Raw genomic sequence first — 10,832 nt, 5'->3', positions numbered from 1 at the left:
GCTTTACCATTATATCTGCAGGTGTCCAACAAATGTAGAGATTCCAGATACACTGAAATTCTATTATGCTGTTGAACATGAACAGAAAACATGCTCTCATCGTTATTGTTTTGCGCGTGTGTGTGTGTGTGTGTGTGTGTGTGTGTGTGTGTGTGTGTGTGTGTGTGTGTGTGTGTGTGTGTGTGTGTGTGTGTGTGTGTGTGTGTGTGTGTGTGTGTGTGTGTGTTTTCATAGGCTGCTATGCAAATGTGCACTGACCCATCCGTTGATGGCCTGGCAGCGGTCCACCCAAAGGGAGCGGAGGCTGCCAAAGAAGCTTTCAGGTCAAATCAACAATTATCTGATGTAAAAGTACAACTGCATGACAGCTTTTTGACTGCTATAAACCTTTGTTGAGCCAGATAGCATATTGGGTGGGTGGTTAAATGGGCCCAGCATCTCAGACATTATAACCACAATCTGACACAAGAAATTGAGTAGAACCTTCAAAGTTAACCTCAAGTTGTGATGGCTGTTAGCACATCCATCTTTTCCCTCGTCTATTAAAAGCTCTTTTCAAAGTCCACCCAATAAGTATAGTTCTTGCAATTCTCATCATATCTCATGCAAATATTAATTAGTCATTGAATTATTGATTGAATCTTCTGTCATCATTTTAGTAGAAGATGATTTGGCTTCGTGTTTACTACTAAGCTGACAGTATTTGGCACCGTTCTGCTGTGTTCCATTATTTAAAACTAGTAATTTACCAGCTCCCCTGCATATCATCAAGCAACGCAGTGCGTGCTCACCACTAAAAACCAACGACGGCCTCAGCAGTAATCAATAGACTTCAATAATCCAACGCGTACTCATGAATCAAAAGCAAAGTGGCTTTAAAAAGCTTAGTTCGGCGATTAACTAAAGAGGAAAGTTAAGGTTTCCACATTAAAATGCAGCTTTGTATCATCGCCGATGCTCACGAGAAGAAATCCACTTCTTGACATTCATAGAGTTCAAGCTCTCTGCGACTCATATCATTCTGTGCAAACAGAGTGTGAGGGTAATATAAAGGATGAGCAAGAATGTGCCTTTGTCTTCCTCTTTCAAATAGCAGGGGAGGAATATTAATGCAGCTCTTCAGACCTCAAAAGTGCCGTTTGCGCCGTGTTGTTGCGGGGATACACATCACGCTAATTGGCCTGTAATTAATCTGCAATTTAATAAATCAACATTTAATTCAAGCAATAGTTCTCAAAAACAGGTTGGGGTGTTTTTTGGGTTTTTTTTTTTTCAAGGGTGATAAGAGAATAAAAAGCCAACACACACACACACACGTCAACGCGCAAAAGAACATGAGTCAAGCAGACTTTTGTCAAGCATATGGTTGATTAGCCCTCGCTGATTAAAAAGCATCCTCGGCCCTTCAAAGGGCCCTTGACGCCTCTGCAAATGTTTGCGTTAAATCTGTCTGAGCCGCCCCCGATGGGGTAGCAAGGTGTTAAAAAGCACACAATAAAGAAAGGGGGAGAAACAGACGGCACAGGGATGGTCGTGATAGTGAGGTGAGAGGTGCTAAGACAGGGTGAAGATGCAGGTGATGGGTACTATGCAAGCTGATTGTGAAAATCAAATTTACTTCCCTCAGATAATGTGCAAAAAGGACACATTTCTTGCTCGTTTTTTTAAAAACGACGCTGATCTGATGTGGATGTATTGACTATAAACTGCTTTTATTGTTATTTCGATGTCATTTCAACGGAAAACAGCTGTTGAATGGTAGAATGAAAGGTACTAAATACAACAATCGATGGTGGATGGAAGTCGGCATGCTTCAAGTAAATCATTTTTACTGTGATAAGGTATGAATTCACTGCAACAAATTAGTTTTTTTTTTTCATCCATAACAAAATCCACCAATGTTATAATCGTAAAAAGAACATTTAGAAGCTTTTTTTTTAGCGCTAACAATATTACACCATGAATGATGTGTATTGCTAACAACTACAACAGCAAAAAGATTGCATGTATTTATTTCTTTCTTTATTTTTTCAATTAAAAAAATATTTATTTGACTTGATTTTTATATTTATTTCTTTATTTATCAAAACAAACAAAAATGTTCAGCCCAGTGTTATTGTACGTTAGAAAAATTAGCACCCCATCATACAAGATGTATCAAAAATATAAAGAAATTTGCCATAAATACTGTATATAGATACTTTTGGAACATTTAAGTGAAATTGGATGATTAGTTTATTATTCATTAGCACTAAAACGCCACCTCTACATTAGCACTGAGGCCTCTACATGAATGAGGTTTGTATTCATCATAACATAATGTATTAAATAAAAAATAATAATAACAATTGGTGTTTGATGACAAGGCAAAGACAGCAACACAAAACGTGTCCGGGCTGACCCACTGATATTTTACACTTAAATTAGTTTGTGCCGTTCTCCTTATTACAAAGCAGCAAAAAGCTGAAGGTCATATTACTGCACATTGTTGTTTTAAATCAAGCAAAGTTGCATGATTATGTTGGTAATGGCATTATTAAGCGCCCCACTCAAGACTTTGCACGTACACATCACAGGAAATGACATGATCCCTAATGCCTACTCATTTTCTTCGATCTCAGTTAATTTTACATTTGCCTCCCTCTTTCTCTAAATGAGGTCTGAATGAATGTATGAACCCGGAGCCACAGCTGTAAAAAAAAAAAAAAGCATGTAAGTTACTCCTGTGCCTCTTTACCAGACACGTGGAGCTTTTCCGTGCTACAGCTCCCCATTGACTGCTTCTTGAAAATCCAGGATTTGATGGCTATGATGATTCTGTGACTAATACAGAATTATTAGCCAAATTAGTTGTTTGCCAGTAAGAGGATTCACATTTTAATCTGATCATACGTCTCACGTGCAAATCAATGTGGCAAAGGTGCCAAAACAACAGCAGCTGTACAGTAGATTAAAAACAATCAGAAGACCCCCTCCCCCCCCCCTGAATTGTAATTCTTTATTTTTGTTAATCCTATAAACGGAAGTTTGTGTAGTGTATTTAGTGCTAAGACATTTGAAGATAACATTGGCATGTGGGTTTATTTTTTGGCATTTTGAATTTCATTAAATAGGATACTGGGGGCGGCATGAAAATGGACCACAACATCCCTTTGGAGCCTGGGTGAAAATACCGAACAAAATCAAAACAGCATGGAAAGTCAACATTAGCATGTGTGTTTTGGTTTATTGTTTCAAATTTTATTCAAGGAGGGTAAGTCAATGTTTACCATATTTTTTTTTTGTCTCACCTCTGATGTGCTTCAAAACTGAGCCCAGCAAGGAAAACAGGCCAATGCAGCAAAATGGAGACTGTGGACATCAATACAGTACTGCAGTGTCCAGAGGTGATTCCTATTTTAAAAACGTGGGGGAAGCCAGAAAATACTGAATCTCTGCAGCCAGGTGGAAACTGTGGAGGAAAATATTGCATCATCCAAAGCTGAGACACAACCGGGTAAGTTACCATTTTTGTGCGTTTTGCCATTTTTTGCAGTGTGCCATGGCAATGCTAAATCTAGTCACCCAAAAAAAAGACAAGTAGCGGTTTACCTGTAGTACATATTTTATATTGTGCAGTATAAAAGGTTAATTTGTGCAATGTGCAATTACATGTTATGTGTTAAATTAACTGTTTCATTTGGGCAACGGCATCCTGATTAAAACCAGAAGCTTACATCGAGAGTGTTTATTCCCGAGCAGTGCATCACAACAAGGTCACCAGAGGTCTGACGGCAAACAAAGCCAGGCTAACAAAGGAGTGATACCTGTTTGCCACTTTAAGTCATGTGATTAATGCAGATCACGGCTCCATTAAGATGCATGTGTGGTGACAGTAAGAACATTATGGCGGATGAAGAGCTTGGCCCATCTGTTCTTTTACAGGGGTGATTTTAATTAAAGAAAAAAAAATACTGCTTTGACAGTCATAATAATTGGGATGGGTGGGTTATGATTTAGCCTGTCAGTTTCTTCTTGTTTTTGAAGGCCAATAGTGCGACCTTCAAATCCGGCTCAGCCACCCACTCAGTCACCAAGCAAGCAGACAACGAGGGAGGGAAAGCATTTGTTGACAGTGGAAGCAGTAATCCTGGCATATGCCACAGGGAGCAAATGTCTCAAAAGCCCACCTTTTGGAGTGTGTCCCACATGTCGCACCTACTGCTGACAAATTGTCACCCTAGTTTTGTTTTCCTGCCCAGATTCCGGGATAATTTTAGATAAAATATGTGTAATTTTCTATGATGGTGGCTTTTCCTCACATTTAAACTGTTCCAGTATTCAGCATGCAAGCTGGGAGCGTTTGACATATTTGGGCTTATGGTTGCATTGAAAAACTCGTTAAATATACGAAATATGATTTTAAAAAATTCAATGTTCCCTGAGAAGACTTGGACCCATTTCTCTTTTATGAAACAATGTGAAATTGTGTTTTATTTACTTTTATTAGGCTTGAATAAGTTTGTCATATGCACAGCAGAATCACTTTGTTATACAATTAATCAACAGAACAAGTTTTGTGTGAAGTAGCAGTTTCACTTCCCCTACTGTGATCAAGTACTTTAATTACGTGTTAAATGAAGGCTTATTACAAAGGTGTCATTACATCTGACTTTTCACACGATTAATTGGCTCACAAGGGTTAAAAGCACTCTCAATAATAATAATTATATTAAGAATAAAATCAACAGAACAATCTATCTTAATTTTGATAAGTGAAAATAATGTTCATTAAATCTGTGGCTTGCTATCTAATTGATAGCAAACTTGTTAACTTCATATTAAGACTTTATGTATCTTTTCAATTTTGGTACTGCTTCCTACTAAATTCAAGCGCTGACTCACACTAAATGCAAAAACAAAATATGAAAAAGCACAAAGTATTATCGCTGCTCTTGAAGACTATATCAGAGTGCTGTGTAGCATCATTTGCATACGCATAAAGAGACTGAACATGCTGCTGTTACGGATGTAGATGAAGCCATTTCCACCCATAAGATGGTTTTACATTTACTCTCAAAGGCATCATCGCTGCATGATGTCACAAGCTGTTGATTCAACTTCCTACTGATGCTGCAGTATTCAAATCTTTGCGCATGAACATTCCATCTTGATTGTGAGCTCTTAGGACCACCTCACCTTTTTAATCAAATATTCTGGCATTGAAACATTCAGCCTGCAGCTGAATATCTAACAACGGCATCGCTGCAACCTTGAAGACAGCTCGGTGTGCACACGCACACATTGCCAGCGTTTATTCAATTTAGATTTTTGTCTCTGCAGAGGCAGCAAACTTGCAGCGGTCCTTTCGGGTCACCCACTTATCAATTTCAGCGTCTCACTTTGACCCGGAATGCTCGACTAAACTGGGGGTGTACATGTCACTGCCGGGGTCATGCCGAGCGTTTAATCTCAGCGGTTTGGGGTGTCTGAAAGGCAGATAAAACGAGATTATCCCGCGCTTGCTGCCGGTCCTGGGTGAGGTGAGACGAGAGGTTGGAAGAAGCAAGGGAGGGGGCAGCAGCTGCCGAGGTGCAAAACGCTCAGACGAGCTAGTGGTCCCTGTTGCGTTTGGCACCTCCTGCGGTGCTACAGGACCAGATAAGACCCCCGACACCTCCACCCCCACCCAGCCCCGAGCTCATCCACGAAGCCAAATGCTTAACATACTGGTCCTAATCACACTTAACATTGTGTCACAATATGCTCTTAAATGGCTTTTAGGGGCAAATAAATCACATTGCAGTCTTGATGTTATTAGGCCTAATTGTTTTGGCTTCCTGTTGAATTACAACCCCCCCTCCCCAACCTCTTCAAATACTTCCTTTCTTTACCTTAGTGCTTGAAGTGATGCTTTTGAACATTTATTGAACGCACGCGGGACAATTTAGGGTCCATTTCCAAATGAAAAGTAACAACCATGACAAAGGTGTTGATAATTCTCCAAAAGTAAAAAAATGCGACAACTGATTAGTACATGGAAGTCATTTTATTTTGCCTCTTAGTTTAAACAATTAATTTTCAGCGATTGTTTTTCTTTTTTAACTCAAATTAAACGATGCTGCCTTGAAAAAAAGATTTAAAAAATAAAAATAAATAATGAACTTGCCTTTGTTGTATACAACTAAACATTTACAACAAACACTGAGCTCCTTTTAATAAGTCCCCTTTAAACAGGTATTTAAACTTGAAATATCAACTTTCTTTGCATCAGTCATCTGAAATTTAATGGGACATTTGAGTTGACGCAAGGCTGTTGTCATTTTGCCACGACACGTTATTGTCTCCCCGGTAGTGTTGGCTCGTGAGTGAACGATTCGTTCAAAGGAACAATACGTTTCAGTGAATGAGAGTGAACGAATCACTTCCTAAAGTGATTCGTTCTTTTTTCAGTTCATATGACTTCAGCCAGTAGGTGTCGGTAATGCACAATGAAGCTGGTGCCACCTCGCCGTAAAACAAAACGAAGAAGAAAGTGACGTAACTTCCTGTTTACGAACGAGTCGTGAATTGCATTTACCGTTCACCAACCAACGAATCAGTGAGTGAGTGATTTGCATGTCCAGTTCGTCGCGGAGAACAGATCAGTGAGGGAACGAATCCTGACTTTCCCGTTCGCGAACGAGTCAATGGGTGAACTGCCTTCCTTCTCGTGCATCAACGGATCAGTCAGTGAACGTGTTGCGTCTCCCTCCTGGCGTGAACTATGTAAGCCAGAATGTAGCTTTACGATTTGCCAAGGAAAAAAAGAACCACTCACTGAAACACCACTTCTTTTATGCACGTTTTCTCCAAGCTAACGGCTAACTTTATTGCATGAAGCGATGCGCCGTTATGCAACAACGGGGAGATTATGCTTCTCTTTGGGTAATCTTTATTTTATAACACTTATCGTAGTTTTTAAATAACGTGTATGCATATATATATATATATATATATATGCCTATATATTGTTATCCAATATATCTACTGCAATTTCACATTAGATTGCTGGTTTGAAATGTACTTGTATTATTATTATTGTTATTATTATTATTATTTTAATAAACATTTGTTATAATTTGTCTGGTGTTTTATTCCTTGTTTTTATATTCGCCAATTAAAACATGAAAATCTGACATTTGGTTAACTGCTTTTCACTTTCACTTAAGCTTTTTCCCTAATGAAGTGGCCTGTGATTAGGTACACCTCATGGACACTTCAATAGGTACACTACATGAGGTAAAAAAACAAAAACAAATGAATGAAAAATGAATTGTTTGCATGTGCGTCCACTTATACAAAGCGAGGTTCGAATTCTAAAAGTACATGTAAGTATGTGGTCACATCTGGGATCGAACCAGGTTCTTACCGAGCGAGAGACCGTGTCACTAACCAGTTGACTATTTCGACCTGTCAAACCTTAGCCATCTGTACTCTTTTGTACTAGTTATGTGCATTCCAGTTCTTCAGTGAACTGCATTTTTAGAATTGGTTCACTCAAAAGATTTGTTCAAAAGAATCGTTCACCGAATCGTTTGCTACACTTTCTTATTTATTTATTCTTTTTTTTTTTTTTTTTACTTCGTACCTAATAACAGGCCACTTTATTAGGGCAATATCATGGGCAAAGGTCACAGGTGTCAAGCTCTAGTCCTCGGGGCCGCGTTCCAATATGTTTTCCAAGTTACCCTCGTTAAACACACCTGCGTGAAAAGTTTTGTTCATTTTCACGTTCTGCAGGAGCTAAAACTTTTCACGCAGGTGCACTTAACGAGGGTAACTTTGAAAACATATTGGAACGCGTCCCCGAGGACTAGAGCTTGACACCTGTGACCTTTGCCCATGATATTGCCCTAATAAAGTGGCCTGTTATTAGGTACACTTGAAAATGGTGGTGTACCTAATAGAGTGTCCGAGTGATGTCACAGGTCAAACAGCCAATCAGAAAGTGGGGGTGAGGGCGGGTGTGGTACTTTTCACTTAAACCAGGGGTGTCGACCTCCAGTCCTCGAGGGGCCGCGTTCCAATATGATTTCCAAGTTACCCTCGTTAAACACACCTGCGTGAAAAGTTTTGTTCATTTTCACGTTCTGCAGGAGCTAAAACTTTTCACGCAGGTGCACGTAACGAGGGTAACTTGGAAAACATATTGGAACGCGGCCCCGAGGACTAGAGCTTGACACCTGTGACCTTTGCCCATGATATTGCCCTAATAAAGTGGCCTGTTATTAGGTACACTTGAAAATGGTGGTGTACCTAATAGAGTGTCCGAGTGACGTCACAGGTCAAACAGCCAATCAGAAAGTGGGGGTGAGGGCGGGTGTGGTACTTTTCACTTAAACCAGGGGTGTCGACCTCCAGTCCTCGAGGGGCCGCGTTCCAATATGCTTTCCAAGTTACCCTCGTTAAACACACCTGCGTGAAAAGTTTTGTTCATTTTCACGTTCTGCAGGAGCTAAAACTTTTCACGCAGGTGCACTTAACGAGGGTAACTTTGAAAACATATTGGAACGCGTCCTCGAGGACTAGAGCTTGACACCTGTGACCTTTGCCCATGATATTGCCCTAATAAAGTGGCCTGTTATTAGGTACACTTGAAAATGGTGGTGTACCTAATAGAGTGTCCGAGTGATGTCACAGGTCAAACAGCCAATCAGAAAGTGGGGGTGAGGGCGGGTGTGGTACTTTTCACTTAAACCAGGAGTGTCGACCTCCAGTCCTCGAGGGGCCGCGTTCCAATATGATTTCCAAGTTACCCTCGTTAAACACACCTGCGTGAAAAGTTTTGTTCATTTTCACGTTCTGCAGGAGCTAAAACTTTTCACGCAGGTGCACTTAACGAGGGTAACTTGGAAAACATATTGGAACGCGTCCCCGAGGACTAGAGCTTGACACCTGTGACCTTTGCCCATGATATTGCCCTAATAAAGTGGCCTGTCATTAGGTACACTTGAAAATGGTGGTGTACCTAATAGAGTGTCCGAGTGACGTCACAGGTCAAACAGCCAATCAGAAAGTGGGGGTGAGGGCGGGTGTGGTACTTTTCACTTAAACCAGGGGTGTCGACCTCCAGTCCTCGAGGGGCCGCGTTCCAATATGATTTCCAAGTTACCCTCGTTAAACACACCTGCGTGAAAAGTTTTGTTCATTTTCACGTTCTGCAGGAGCTAAAACTTTTCACGCAGGTGCACTTAACGAGGGTAACTTGGAAAACATATTGGAACGCGTCCCCGAGGACTAGAGCTTGACACCTGTGACCTTTGCCCATGATATTGCCCTAATAAAGTGGCCTGTCATTAGGTACACTTGAAAATGGTGGTGTACCTAATAGAGTGTCCGAGTGACGTCACAGGTCAAACAGCCAATCAGAAAGTGGGGGTGAGGGCGGGTGTGGTACTTTTCACTTAAACCAGGGGTGTCGACCTCCAGTCCTCGAGGGGCCGCGTTCCAATATCCTTTCCAAGTTACCCTCGTTAAACACACCTGCGTGAAAAGTTTTGTTCATTTTCACGTTCTGCAGGAGCTCAAACTTTTCACGCAGGTGCACTTGACGAGGGAATCTTGGACAACATGTTGGAATGCGGCCCCAAGGACTAGAGCTTGACACCTGTGACCTTTGACCATGATATTTCCCTAATAAAGTGGCCTGTTATTAGGTACACTTGAAAATGGCGGTGTACCTAATGGAGTGTCTGTGTGATTCCCTCGTTAAGCGCACCTGCGTGAAAAGTTTTAGCTCCTGCAGAACGTGAAAGGAGCTAAAAGTTTTCACGCAGGTGCGCTTAACGAGGGTCACTTGGAAAACATGTTGGAACGCAGCCCTTCGAGGACTGGAGGTCGGCACCCCTGGTTTAAGTGAAAAGTGCCACACCCGCCCTCACCCCCACTTTCTGATTGGCTGTTTGATCTGTGATGTCACTTGGACACTCCATTAGGTACACCGCCATTTTCACGTGTACCTAATAACAGGCCAGTTCATTAGGGAAAAATCATAGCCAAAGCTTAACTGAAAGTGAAAAGTGCCACACCCGCCCTCACCCCCACTTTCTGATTGCCTGTTTGATCTGTGACGTCACTCGGACACTCCATTAGGTCCACCATCATTTTCAGGTGTTCCTAATAACAGGCCACTTTATTAGGGAAAAATCATAGTCAAATCTTAACTGAAAGTGAAGCCCTAAACCTAATCCGGTGTTGCAAATTTTCCCATGATAAAATATTTTTTGACCCTACCAGGATTTGAACTCAAGTCGATGGGGTGAGAGTCCAGAGCACTAACCACTAGACTATGGTACCCTCGTTAGAAACTCACCATATTCCGACATTGATGTTTTAATTTTGTATTTGTTGGCTTGTAGTTGATGGTGTTATTATACCGAATGTGTTTGTGTTTGAATAAAAGGTTGAAAAAAAAATCCGTTATGCCGACATTTGTTATTTTGGGGGACACCAACTCATATAACAACGTAAAACACATACATATTGTCATATAAAGCAGTTAACCAAATGTCTGATTTTTATGTTTTAATTGGCGAATATAAAAACAAGGAATAAAACATCAGACAAGTTATAACATAAATGTTTATTAAAATAATAATAATAAAAGTACATCTCAAACCAGCAATCTAATGTGAAACTGCAGTCGATATATTGGATAACATTATTTAGGCATATATATGCATACACTTTATTTAAAACCACTATAAGTAAATCGTAAATCTACATTCTGACTTACATAGTTCACGCCAGGAGACGCAACATATTCAACATATTGATGCACAGGAAGGCAGTTCACTCATTGACTCGTTCGC

General features: G+C 40.6%; 1 protein-coding gene across 1 annotated transcript in view; it reads left to right on the top strand.

Annotated features, from left to right (window-relative positions):
- The window catches only part of LOC119139858 (FAST kinase domain-containing protein 5, mitochondrial), a 112,821-nt gene extending 109,247 nt beyond the window's left edge, over positions 1-3,574 (top strand). Inside the window, exon 8 of the transcript XR_005101466.1 lies at positions 235-3,574. The gene's annotated coding sequence lies outside the window, so the exon portion shown is untranslated. The remainder of the gene's footprint in view (positions 1-234) is intronic.
- The last annotated feature ends 7,258 nt before the right edge of the window (positions 3,575-10,832 follow it).

The sequence above is a fragment of the Syngnathus acus genome, chromosome 21 (assembly GCF_901709675.1).
Source record: "Syngnathus acus chromosome 21, fSynAcu1.2, whole genome shotgun sequence".
In the NCBI taxonomy this organism is placed as follows: Eukaryota; Metazoa; Chordata; class Actinopteri; order Syngnathiformes; family Syngnathidae; genus Syngnathus; species Syngnathus acus.
Note: the sequence above shows the minus strand (reverse complement) of the source record. Positions and strands in the feature narration are given on the sequence as shown.